A 14,610-nucleotide genomic window follows, 5' to 3' on the forward strand; every position below is an offset into this window, starting at 1 on the left:
ATTTAATTCGTTTCAGTTTATATTTAAAATAATAATTTGACATTTTTAATATGTCAAATCGTTTAGTTACTACAGATTCAAAGTTTATCCACCTGAAAACCTTACAGGGGCGTTCAGTCAGGTTCGTTAACGTTCAGCTGAAATATTTAGAATTTATTTTAAATGATCTTCCCGAACAAAATGATACACAAACTAGACCTTGACACTCATTTCACGGCGACAAACTTGGCATATTTTTGGCAGATGAGAAAGCGCGTGTCGCCATCTCCTGTTATAACTGCTCTGAGATGCAACTTTATGGGTTACCCTGGTTAGAAATGATTAAGTAATTTATGATAGTGTTAGGTATATTATTATGTACGAAACAAGTTTATTTTTTCGCATAATATTAGTTGCGCAATTTTTTAACTGTGTATCAAAATAGAATCTCCCAGTAATTTGAAATCGTCAGCGTTTCAACAAAGTAATCGATGTTATCATATACCAAAAACTGGTCAAGTGCGAGTAGTACTCGCGCACCGAGAGCTCCGTACAAATTTGTAAATATCTCTGAATATTAGAGGTTTTAGTTTTATAGCAATATTTTTGTAGTGACAACATATCTTTATAATATTGCGTTTCCTTTGTTTTTTGTTTACCTGGGTTATAGATATATACGTTTTGCAATATTTTAGTAATGACTCCATAAACCTCAATAGTGGGTTCAATGAATTTGCAGGCCGGTAAGGTGTTCAAGTAGCTTAGATTTACGTGTGGTATAAAATAAACAGAACAATTCCAATGTTTTTCCATCGTATTTTGTGTGATAACAGAACTGTGATACTACGTTCTTTCTCAATTAGCTTCAGTAAACTTCAGTAAGCTAGTTGAGAAAGCACGAACGATACGAACTTTTCCGACAAAATACGATGGCAAAACATTACTCACTATATCTGTATCAGGTTTCATGTCTATGACAATATAAACGCAAAAGGCATATGAATCACTAATTCTCAACATTCATATCTAAGTTATTGATAAGTGGATAATCTTCTGTTATCCATGTTATTTGTAGAGAGATGTATAAAAAGCTGCAAACACAGGCTGCAAAGTATTTTTTATAGTAGACGGTCACAGATACTGAATGAGGGCTATCGTTTTTTGTCTTACTAGATGGCGCCACTGTTGCGTGAGGTTTTTAAGTGTGGCTTTCAAAGTCTGTTATTACGGGCGTGCAAACAAAGTTTAGATTTAAATCATATTTAATACATCTTAAAACCGTACCATAAATATATCGAGCAACCACAGTCTTGCTTAGTCCCGTTTTGTTCGGAAAAAAGGGAGGACAAAAGTTTTCGAAAGAGAAAACTGTTCTAAAACACACATTCATTGCCCTTTATCGCATAATTGCCATAATTAATTTTAGGTATGCAAAATATTTACAAAATTATTCTAATTATAAATAAACCCGCGTAGCTCACCCAAAAACTATAAGATTTGACATTTCGGAGACCTCACGCTACACTAGCGCCTCTAGAGGCGAATTCATAGGCGATAGCCCTCATTGTAACAAACAGTAGCACTACCATGAGTTTACAGTGACCGTACTCGATAGCGACGGCGTAAATTATTTGTATGGAAAATTGTACAGCGCCTCTACAAAATTAAATAATTTACGCCGTCGCTATCGAGTACGGTTACTATAAACTCATGGTAGTGGTACAGGGTGGAACCTAAGTTGTCCCCAGTTGTTGTACTGTTGTCATTGACATCCATATAGCTATCTGCCAAAGAAATCATGTAAGTAGTAGCGAAATTTATTGTGAAAAGGTCTCACTCTGGCACACGATTCAGTTTCCTCAACTGTATAATTAATTAGAACTTAAGGTTAAATTCGGTAACAATATGTTAGTTATAAGTTCTAATCGGTACAGGAAACCGTTAGGTTTGATAACGAGTTGCTAATTAGTATGAAAAAGTTAAGTTAGTTTGTCAATTTTTCACTACTTCATAAAATTAAATATTTTCGGTATCGTAAGTAAATTAGGTAATCAAATTATTTATTTTGGTAAAAAAATATTTTCTGTCTGATTTTTTTAATGGTGAAAAATTATTTTAACGGCAGTATTTAATAGATAGATCACATATTTGACTCTGTCACTGAAATTATACACTGGTCAAAAGAAAACTATGGCCACTTGAGTTTTAGATAAAACTAAATGAACATTTGTTTGCATTTTTATCTGAATATATTTAATTGAACGAAAAATATGTGTTGAATTAACAAAACCATTTTTTTTAACAAGGAGTGTTATAAAAAAAAAAAAAAGTGTTTTCGTTTAACTAATAAAATTCACGAGGCCCCTATTTTTTTTGGTTATTAAAGTAAACAAACACACCTCTATCCCACTCAAAGGCAGCCTTGGTATTCCAAATTTAAAAATTTCAGTTATTCACAAATCACAGTAAATAAAAAAACGGTTAATCACAAATCACTGAATAACCGTTAGCACACACGAGAGGTAAACGACTGCGTTATCGCTATCACTGTCCACTGATAACAATTGCTATTTTTTATCACGTGCGGTGCGTTACCGGACGCGTCACTCCCGCGATGCGTACTAAACCGGCGCAGGAGTCGAAATGGAGTTGCGTCAATGAGACGTGGGCTTAGAGAGGCGGAGCGGCAAAGCTGGCGAAGGTTTTGGAAAAAGGTTGACAGTCCGAGGATGTTTGGATGGGCCTTGGCCTGTGGTTCTTGCAGAATTTGATGGAGTAGGCGGAGGGGTGGATGACACGAACAATACGGTATTTGACAACTCCAGATTTTGCCATATCTTAATATTATTATGAAAATATAGATAAACAGATAGTGTTTAGCGAAGAGAAAATTTAAATCGGTTGAAAATTGGATTTATAGTGATTTTTTGAAAAATCTATATACCTGTCTCTTTCTCAAACGCTTTTCTCTATGCAGCAAGTATGGCGGTAGGTACTGGCGTGTGACGTCACATGCCAGTATGTCTTTCTCTGTCTAATCTTGAATTTCAAACCTTTATAACTTTGTTATTTGTAAAGGTAGCTTAAAAATTGTTTTTCTATTCTATAACAGGCATTGTGTAGTTTTAATTTATAAAACATATACAAAATAGTCAAATACCGTATTAGTACATTTAACGGCGACCTTGTAACTACAGGCGATGTCTTTCAGACAACCTTTGGAAACAGACAGAAAAAAGGAAAGGTCCACGAAAAAAACGTGTCGAGTCATAGTTGCTTAAGCAACTTTTTGAGTTATAGCGGTTTGAAAGTTAGTCATCACGAACAATTCTATGTTTACCATTTATTTAAAAGTTAATAAAATATATGAGTATTATATTGTTTTCAGGTTATTTCGGCCATTCTCATTTTATTGTACACCTGTCCAATTACCGTACCGCTTTTTTACCGCACTAGTGACACGGTAATTAGAATTGAGTGCACAGATAAATGTAAATGGCAGCCGTCCTTTTTAGGGTTCCGTAGCCAAAATGGCAAAAACGGAACCCTTATAGTTTCACCATATCTGTCTGTCTGTCCGTCCGCGGCTTTGCTCAGGGACTATCAATGCTAGAAAGCTGTAATTTTGCACGCATATACATGTACCTAAACTATGCCGACAAAATAGTACAATAAAAAAATTCAAAAACATTTTTTTAGAGTAGCTCCCATAGACGTAAAGGGGGGTGATTTTTTTTTCTCATCCAACCTTGTAGTATGGGGTATCGTTGGATAGATCTTTTAAAACAGCTAGCTACATATTAGTAATCTGTGTTTAAAATCATTAGGGGGTTGCTAAAATGATTTTTCGATTCAGTGATGTGTTTGTTTGCAGAATATTCAACTTTAAAGTGCAAAAATTCATTTTTTTTAAAGCGGTACGGTAATTAGACAGGTGCACAGTAAAATTAGAATGGCCTATTTAATTCAATGGTATGTAGGTACCTAAGTTATAGTATTTTGCGAGCTCTACATTTTGAGATTAAAGTCTAAATTTTCCAAAAAAAGGTGATTATAGGCATGGCACGTTCTTTCCGTGGACCCTTCATTTGTTTTTGGACTAATTGGCTGACTTCGTTATACCTAATACCTAATGAACAAAACCCAAAAAATTAGCGATCTCTATTAATTCATTGAAAATTAATTATCGAGCCAAGGTTCAATACTTAATTTGCTGTACATAAAATTAGTTTAATTTAGAATAAATTATTTAAAAAATGAACTACCTTATGCCAATTGAAGACTGTGTCATGCATGACATGACAAACGATCGGAATTACAATATTATGGCCATCAATCAATAGACGCCATAATGTCTGCGCGCGACGTTGCTTAACTTCAGTGATCAGACAAGAACCGGTGTTTTCAACGTGGTATGGACGTTGGCAACGATAATCTTACTGTGAAAATGTGCTACGGTTACTCAGCAATCAAACGCTTCGTACACGCTCAGTAATATCACTGGCCACCGCCTTACGCAGCAAGTGGGTGTGATAAGCTTGAGTGGTAAGTACCTGCAACGAGTTTCGTATTTCGGCAGGTTGCACTTTGCGAACCATACTATAAAATTAGTTAAGTCATGGTATGGTAGCAACTACTTTAACGAGGTTTTAGTTTAACTCAGACATTCTCAGAGGACACGCGAGAAAAATAAATAACAATAAAACGCGAGTAATTACGGTGAGTATAAATGCTGTAAATTTTCATTTTATTCTTGTAAGATTTAAGTTGTGCTGTTTGTTTGCGATATGTAATTGTACACCTAACTAATAAGTAAATAAAACGTAGCGTAGATGCCCACCAAAGAGATGGACGGATGATCATGGGTTCACGGTGGATGTAGGCCACTTCCAACCGAAGCACCTGGAGGTGGAGGTCCAAGGGGGAAGCCTATAGCCAACAGTGGACGTCCTACAACTGGTATGATGATGATGAGATTGATGAGTCCAAAAGAATCATAGATTTCACTTCAACTAGAATCCTACTAAATCTACTATTCCTAATAATCTTCACTAATGTTAGAGTAAAGAGCGTTTATTACTGTTGAACTGGCAACGTTGCAGTTTCGTTAGTTTTTCTCGATTATTCCATAAAAATTAAAAATTAAAATTAAAAATGTTGTCTGATAGAACACTTTTTAATATATAAGTTAATGTGTTTACTCCAATAATTACCTATTCGTGATAGACTTTTATATTCTTTAAAAACGAATTAATGTTCTATCAGACAACATTTTTAATTTTCTTCAATTTTTATGGAATAATCGAGAAAAAGTAACAAAACTGCAACGTTGCCAGCTCAGCAGATATAAACGCTCTTAAGTAACTCTAACAAAAAAAAACTTCGTTACTACTACCACCCACATACATCATCGATGCAGTTATGCAACTGAGGATTGCACAGCGATAGTGCGCCTACGCAGCTGTGGGCGTGGCATCTACATCTGATTGTCATCATCATCATCCCAGCCATACGTGCCACTGGTAGGCACAAGCTCAGAATGAGAGGGCTTGGACCATTGATCCCAAGAAACTAAGAAAGCTACGATACACAGAGAAAGGCATTGGCGTTAAAATAACACCCCTCTTTTTATGTGGACGACCTGATGGCTAAGTGGTTAGAGAACCTGACTACGAAGCTTGAGGTCCCGCCCGGGTTCGAATCCCGGCCGGGGCAGATGTTTGTATGAATAATACGAATTTTTACTTGTGTTTTCTGTACTGCTTACTGTGTTGGTGTGCAATAAAGAGTTATTGTATTGTATTGTATTGTTTGTTCTCGGGTCTTGGATGTTTAATATGTATTTAAGTATGTATTTATCTATATACTCGTAAGTATGTTTATCCGTTGTCTAGTACCCATAGTACAAGCTTTGCTTCGTTTGGGACTAGGTCAATTAGTGTCAAGTGTCCCATGACCATGATATTTATTATTATGTCGGGCAGGGGTTAGAAATGACTTCATGTATTTAGATAGCTAGAGGGTGTTATAAGTTTGAAACCAATGTCTGTCTGACTGCCTGTGGCATCGTATCACTGAAACGCATAGGCAGATTTCTATGCAGTTTTATTACCTGAAAGCGAGTTTCCTTGCGATATTTCTTAGTTGTATTCATAAGAGTTACAAGGGTGAATTTCAACAAGCTTGAAATTTACCTAATTTTGGTGGCTTTTTTATTTTTGTTGTCCGAGTCAAAATGATATATCAACAATACGTTACAAGTCATAATAAATATTGTGTCGTAATGGCCCTTCATTATACATAGTAGTTTTGGAGATATTATGATTTTAGTAATTTGATTACCACCAAAATTGCTTGTACCCACCAAAATTAGATATATTGGCCACCAAAATTGCACATCTACACCAAAATTAGATACTTGTGCTAATTCAAGGTAAAAAATATTTTTCTTGATCAAATTGTCTGCTGGATATAAAAAGAAAATAAATGTTTTATTAATCGTTTTAATTGTACCAAAATCTCTACGAAAATACAATGTTTAACTCGTAGTAACAAAATAGTACATTGTGTCTTAAGGGCGGTAAATAAGGAATTACGAACGAGAGTCTATTAGAAGCCCGAAGTCGATGATAATGCAATTATATTTTCATCACGCTTGCTCTGAAACAGTGTCGTAACGTGCAGGCTACCATGGTTGCAACCCCCCAAATAAAACCCTCGACCTTAATGTGCTTGTCATGAAACCGTGGTCGGTAAATGAGTCATTGCCGGTACTAATTTTCTTGTCATGAAGCCCAAGGTCGGTAAATGAGTGTGATACTGCATGGCGTGCTGGTCGTGCTGGCGTGCAGGAGCACGTCGGGCGCATGGTCAGGCTGGGGGGGGGGGAGGGCGGCGCGGAGGCTGGCGCTGCCAAGAGCGGCAATTTTTAAAAAAATATTAGTTTTTCTTTTACAAATATACAATTTTACTCGCAAATGTGATGAAAAACATTGTATGTCGCACGGGCGGTACTAGAATTACGAACATCGACTAACTAAAGCTCAGTCTTCGACTTCGGGCTTCTAATAGACTCTCGTTCGTAATTCCTTGTTTATCGCCCTTAAGACACAACGTACTATTCTTTTCGAGGACTTCTTCTCTTGATTGTTTTTTCTTCCGGTTAGCCATTCTAAAAAAATAAATTAAGTTTTCAAAGTCAAAAGTCAAAGTCAAAATATCTTTATTCAATTTAGGCTATAACAAGCACTTATGAATGTCAAAAAAAATCTACCACCGGTTCAGAAAAACCTCTGCTGAGAAGAATCCGGCAAGAAACTCAACGAGGTATTATTACAAATAGTGATATTTTATAATTTAGTTTTATAGTAAAGTAGGTATCTAAGTGTTTATATTTTACTTGAAATAAGTGCATTGAGTCAAATATGTTGTAAATGCAAAGTTTTAAATGTAAAAGGCTTAAAAATGAAATTATAATTATGTGGATGGGCTTCAAATTACCACCAAAACCACCAAAATTAGAAAAAGTGCATAAAAAAATTATTAAAAAAAACCGTATCATTCACTTCCAATTTAACTTAATATTTTAAAAAGGAAACTTTTAACATGCCTCGCATATACTTCATACAAAAACAAGTATTGCTAAGTCATTAGTTACATACACCACCAAAATTGCATTAAAAAGTATTTTAACACACCAAAATTAGATACTTACGTGCTTGGCGGACAGATCCAGCAAGATATGGCACATGTGTCATCGCTCAGTGCAGGAGCGGAACTAAACGCACAGGTTAACACACGTTTGTTGGTCTTATTGCGTTTCGTTCGACCACAAAAACATCTTCAATATTTACCACCAAAATTGCCAATTTCACATGGACAACTTTTAGTGCCTAGTTTTGAGTATAAATTCATGTACTAATATTTATTTATATATTCTTATAAGATACTTGAAGTAATGAAGAATAAAATACAATGCATTTTTAGTTAAATAAATGGATGTTATGGTTCTATCATAGACATTCATCAAGAACAACGGATACTGGACGCCACACCAAAATTATGATTTGAATGAAAAAAATATTTTTAATAAACATTAATGACTTTTATAAAACTTTGCAATTTGGCTTAAGATAAAAATTTATGTTTCTTTTTTAGAAAAAAAATTAAACCTCTAAAACAATTAGTCCACACCATAATTATCAGCTCTGCCGCCAAATTTTCTCGCTGAGATAATCACCACAAAGTGTTAGACAGTGTTATGTTATCGTGTTTTATAACGTTAAGTATGTAACATTTATAACAGCCGCTGTTTTTGTCATTTTTGTAAGTGTAAGTATGTGATTTAAATAATTTAGTGTAAGTATATTTAGTTATATAATCTTTATTTTCAATATTTTAAGTTTTAGGATTTAAGTTTATTTTTAGGTTTTCTCAATAGGTTGTAGGCAAACCGCTACATGGAAGGACCATTAGTTCCTGTATGATTCTTTAAAAAAAAAACATACAGTCGAACTCTTCCTTTTTTGAAGTCAGTTAAAAAGAAGAAAGAACTCTAGTTTATATTCAGTGTTCATCTTAATCTCATGCAAACTGTGTCAATGTCAGCCAGATCTCAGCTATAGAAACATAGATCTTATTAACAAGGGCATAGATACCAAATCCGAATTCTAAAATTTTAGGTCGCTATAAAAAATAAATCATATTTGTGTATCAACACGTCGTTTTACAACTATAAGTTTGCGGCTGGAAAAATCAGAAATAGCGCAGAGTAATATCGAATTCGCACTTGTTTAGGTGTAAACTTAACTTTGCATGAAGCATACTATGACTATGTTGATCATATCTATGCGTGGGAAGAGTTTTTGTCGACAGTGACATATTATTTCATAAGCAAGTTGGATAATTAGTTATCAAACGACACTAAGTAATAGAAGCAAAAAGTTTGCTAAAAATAGAGTTCCGTAGCACATTTTTTCACTTTCATATATATATTCTATCATGTAGTGGTCCTGTGAGCTATAAACATGGTATGTACAAGTTGCAGAAAGTGACAAACATCTTTTTTAACTTTTACGGCAATTTGCTTTGCTATACACTTTACTATCGGGTGACTTGAGGTGACCAACTTGCTCATTTTCCAGCTTTGATAAGAAAATAGTTATTTGTGTCACAAGGGAGCAAAAGGTGTATTTACGGCGAGGGCGTACATTGAATCCAGAATGTAGCGAAGGATTCTACAATAGAATCCTGAGCGTAGCGAGGGATTCTAAAGTAGAATCCTGAGCGTAATGAGGGATTCAAGTGTTAACGCCCAAGATGAAAATAATTTTGCTCCCGAGTGGCTCATATAACTTTTCACACTGGTAATAAGAAAGTTGAAAAAAAAATGTAAATATTATTAAAGAACAACCAGCATAGAAAATGGCGTGGCTTTACAATTATCAACTTCAAAAAATGGCATTTGCAATAAAAACTTAGAAAAGCCTTGAACAGAAAAGTTGTACTTTGCTCCCTCTCGTCAGGGAGGAAAAGTTACTTTTAGAATAGAATAGAATAGAATAGAAGTTTATTCGCACTAAATAAGTATAAAGTAAGTACTAAAGGTACTTATTTGCGAAATTGCAAAGCGGTCTCAGCTCAGCATAATGCTGGCCGTAGCTCAGAGGCCAACGCTGGTCTTCCGCTGTGACCGCTTGGCGACTTCACGGAAGGTGACAAATAATAACAATAATGAAAACAAACAGCACGAAACCAAACAAAAGAAACGTGTATAATTAATAAATTATAAACAAAACAAAACAGTAAAGGAAGGTTTCTGAATAGGTGTGAAAAAATATTTTTCTAAATTTGTTTTTTTTTTCGTTAGGTTACGTTAGTAAACCGAGGAAATGCTGCCAGCGTCTTTGAATATATGCCGTGCCGTGGGGCTCTTTTATATTCTTTTCTACTGTGTTACAATCATCTGATTCAAAATTCCTTCACCAACGGGGCGAATTGTCGAAACAGGCTTACTTAGGTACTACCGAACCGAGGTAGGTAATTATATAATTTTTGTTGACCACGGCATCAGGAATTGTATCTTTTCATCCAAATATTATGTCATCCAAGGTTTACATGCAGAAACAAAACCCCAAAAAAACTAAATTCCACGATTTTCCACCTTTGAAATAGCCACAGATACAAAAGCCCTTCCACAGATACCATAGAAAATCGATCTATTTCAAACATTTGTCATGCCAACATAAGAACAAAAGACACATTGTCAGGATCACAATAGCATTCGATTCGTTATAACGACTGGCCACAGGTGATCCATCATTGTACTATCTTTTGGACAACATGTGGGTGCAACTGTTCTCAATATAGGAGACGTTAAATGCCTCGTATTATAAGGAATGATATTGCGATAATCTGAAGCAGGAGGAGTTTGGGACGAATCTTATGTATATTATTGTAGGTATTGTTTTCCATAACTTTCATTCAGTATTTTATTTCTGAACCTAAGTTATAAATACCCTTGGTCCGTAGGGTCCTACTCCTAGCGCTTTGTAGATTTTTAGTAAAACTAGCTGTTGCCCACGACTCCGACCGCGTAGAATTCGTTTATCGCTATCCCGCGGGATCTATACAATTTTCCGGGATAAAAACTATCCTATGTCCTTCCCCGGGACTCAAACTATCTGTATACCGAATTTTATCTAAACCGGTTCAGCGGTTTAGACGTGAAGAGGTCGCAAACAAACGGACCTATAAACTTTCACATTTAGGTACCTATAATATTAGTAGGTAGGATAACAAAGAGATATTATAGTATTTAAACGTGACAGAGGACGAAAAGCTGTTGTAGTTTACTCGGACTCACTTTGAATCAGCCTATACATACATACATAGCATAATTATCTTGACATTGACAAATCCTCAAATTCGAGCCATGAATGTGTGTATTAAGTTATTAGCATTTTTTATTTGGACTTATCTCGCAAATTGAAAATTAAGTCGTCAATTTAACACGAATAAGGTCTGTCTGATTGATTGCAGATTGATTAATGGTTCTGCAATCAAGTGCCAATTGCCAGCAAGATTACGTAAATTATTGAGTGAGAAACAATTTGAACGGAGCTGGCTTTTGATTTTTCTGTGTTTTGGTCTAGGAAGTTGGGAGTTTTATTGGTCTTAACACTTTCTTTAATAAGCCGCCGATGTTTTTTTTAATACAATTAAGGATCATTGCGGTTTTTTCACGATTAGTTCAGTCGAGTCACGAATTTAACCGAAAATATAGGTAGAGTCATTCACGGTGACGCGTGCCGTGGTTCTTTTTACAATGTCATTAATGGCTAATTTTGACAAAATGACACGTCTTCGTGGATGGCACTAGGTATAAACGAGGGATAAAGCTTAACTGGGTCGGAGCCTAAGAACTTATCGTACTTAGTAAATCTATTTTATCTAAATAATTTATTGAATCAGGCGTTACTTTGCGGAGGTCCATATCAATGAACTAAAAGAATTTCTTTGCGCACCCGCGACCTTACGATAGCTAAGCTTATGCAAAATATGCGTGTTCATGCAGTTCCTCCACCTCCACACTGTAAGAACACACACAAATCTCACAAACCTATCCATCACCACCACCACACTACACTGACGCGTTTCGAACTCAACCAGAGCTCTTCAGAGTGACACAACCGTACACCATGCTACCAGTTGTTGGACACCTGTGTGTTGTCTATAATTCTCAAGCAATCTTAGCCGTTATAATTTTCCTTGTACCATCCTGATTTTTATCAAATTTTTCCACCCAAGAGTTTAGATTTTAAAGGGGGGGGGGGGGACACTCAACTTTAATGAAAATTTGCACTTTAAAGTTGAATATTTCGCAAACAGATCACTGAATCGAAAAATCCTTGCAACCCCCCAATGGTTTTAAAAGACCTATCTAACGATACCCCACACTATAGGGTTGGATGAGAAAAAAAAATCACCCCCACTTTACGTCTATGGGAGGTACCCTAAAAAAAAACTTTTTTAATTTTTTTATTGTACTATTTTGTCGGCATAGTTTACATACCTATACCAAAATTACAGCTTTCTAGCATTGATAGTCCCTGAGCAAAGCCGCGGACGGACGGACAGACAGACAGACAGACAGACATGGCGAAACTATAAGGGTTCCGTTTTTGCCATTTTGGCTCCGGAACCCTAAAAACGGTTAATTTCGCTAGCCTCGTTCCGCTCAGCTGTTTCCGCTAGAGATGTGCTTGCTGTGTGTGCGAGGATGGGTAAATGAAGCGTTCCTATTGGTTGATAAAAAACACATCCTCGCACATCTCTGGTAGAAACGCCACCCTATCTGGCACTTTAGATACCACAGAAGCCTTATTAAGTATCTAATAACACTTGGAATCACAATCGTTTTCACTACTCCTTCCTGTCACACGAGGGAGGATGGGGGTAGAAAGAGATAGTGAACGCGCGTTAGACAATATGGGCACAGAATCCGAGGTTCGACAGCAGAAGGCCAGCAATCATAACAATCGGCATTGGTTCGCGTGGAAAGCTGCGTGGGCGCATGCGGGTCAGAGCGGCACGTGGGCTTTCCGGTCTTGCCGATTCTGATCAATCCGGCGCGAGACTGTCTCTAGTTCTTTGACAGGTGGCATCGGGATTGAAAAAAGTGGAAATAAGGACTCCGGCTCGAAGGACCAAACAAATAAAATAATTATTGAATAATTTAAGAGGAAAATAAGAAGACACTTTTTTGGATTGACATGAAAGATATACTTAATTTTTAAATAATTCGAATTACGAAGTAACACGTACACAAACAATAAAAAGTATAAATCTAAATCAAAAACACTTGACACAAATTGACTTAGTCCCAAAGTAAGCAAGCAAAGCTTGTGTTATAGGTGATTTTAATTCAATTTTTAAAAAAATATAGCTCGATCGATACTATCGATGATTCCGCCAATGTCGAGGTTGAAAAAGATAGTATCGGTTGGCCGTTGTACGGTAGGTGTTATAGGTGTCAACTAGACCAATATCTGTCACATATCTGTGCATAAAATATCTGATAGGTACGACTATTTCTACGGCGCCGGTAGGATGTGTCAGTTATTTTTCCACGCTCTGCTATGGCAGATAACGAAGGTGACTAAAGACAAAGTGCGAATGATACAAAAAATGAGAGACAAACAGAAACAAGCCCTAGGAAGACCGTGACGAAAAACGAATAAGACTTTTATTAAGAATGAGACAAGTTACAGAATTGGACTTAGGAAGATAGGGTCAGATAGCCAACAAGACGAATAAAGAATGAGACGAAATAAGAATTAAACGAATGAGACAAATTACTCTGATACCAAAAGAACAATGACTCGGACTAAAAATCGAAAACAAATGTTTTTCTAAAGATAAAGTAGGTAAGATTAAGCTAGACCAACAATTTTGTTCGTCCTCGGAAACCTCTACAATAATAATTTCATTGAAATAATTTCATTGATCCTAGTTAAATCGTCGAAAGAAATAAACTATAAGTACATACCTACAAGAATTATTCGTCGAAAGATACCTATGTCAGATAGGATAGGATAGATAGGATATCAGACTTTCGGGGCCTCATTTAGTTTATTTTATTTATTTATTTGTTTAGACTTGCAAGAAAAATCGTGCAGGTTGCCTTACATTGCGGCACTCGATTGACCACTACACACTCGTTGGCTTTACAGCCTCGCAATGTAATGCAAATTGCACGATTTTTCATCCAAGTCTAAACTCGGCTAATGGGGACTCTTATGGATAAGACAGTACCGACTACGAGCTACGTCTCTCCAAGCTGCATTTCCTTACCACTTCCCTCGCCACTCGTCCAGTAAACCTCTAGGCTGTCGGTAATCCCAACTAGCAAAATTTGATCTTAGAAGTATCCTAAGACCACATTTTCGATACTCTTAGTGTACACTTGCAAACGTTGGTATCGCTCACATCAGTATTACTAGAAAACTACTTTATTTGGTACGGAACGGAACCACCAAATATATTGCTAGGTCCAGCTTGTCCATTTCTCTTGTTACTTCCTCTTCTGGTACTTCATTAATGTCGAGTACTGTTTATTAACTTTCTTCGATATGCTCCACTTTTTTTGAATCGTTTCCATTTTTGCAAATCCATTGTAAATCACGTTTTTTATCCAGTTAGCTTAATTTCCACAAATCGCCGAAACTGTCGCTTTTAGACTTTACTAAGCAAGCTTATGACCTTGGTGAGTTCAAATGTTCTTACAGATATCTTCCAAAAAGCTACTAAACCCTTATATACTTTTATAATACTTTTGCTCTTATATGTGACAGTGTCCAAGACATTTTTGCTAGTTGGGATCATCTCGCAACCACCGAAATTGACAAGCAGCGTCAGAATAGGCCCGCGGTTTGTTGACACCGTTCACTCTCATGAGTCATGCGTCCTTGGCGACTGCTGCAGTAAACAGCAGGACAGCAGGCGACAATTGACAAGTAAACGTGGCAGTTCATCATACAGCCGGTTTTAGTTATTTGAACCCGACCCAAATTTTGCAACCGAAATTGAAATTCGGTTAGGGTTTATATTTCAGCCGAAACCGAATCTTTA

At 36.3% G+C, this 14,610-nt stretch overlaps 1 protein-coding gene across 5 annotated transcripts in view; it reads right to left on the reverse strand.

Moving 5' to 3' along the window:
* spdi (sperm antigen with calponin homology and coiled-coil domains split discs) overlaps positions 1-14,610 on the reverse strand; it is a 94,674-nt gene that overhangs the window by 68,239 nt on the left and 11,825 nt on the right. Inside the window, exon 1 of one of the 5 annotated variants that reach the window (XM_074091956.1) lies at positions 2,379-2,600. The exons of the other annotated variants lie outside the window; for them this stretch is intronic. The gene's annotated coding sequence lies outside the window, so the exon portion shown is untranslated. Of the gene's footprint in view, positions 1-2,378; positions 2,601-14,610 lie in introns of those variants that run through there. 5 annotated transcript variants of the gene reach the window in all.

The sequence above is a fragment of the Choristoneura fumiferana genome, chromosome 9 (assembly GCF_025370935.1).
Source record: "Choristoneura fumiferana chromosome 9, NRCan_CFum_1, whole genome shotgun sequence".
In the NCBI taxonomy this organism is placed as follows: Eukaryota; Metazoa; Arthropoda; class Insecta; order Lepidoptera; family Tortricidae; genus Choristoneura; species Choristoneura fumiferana.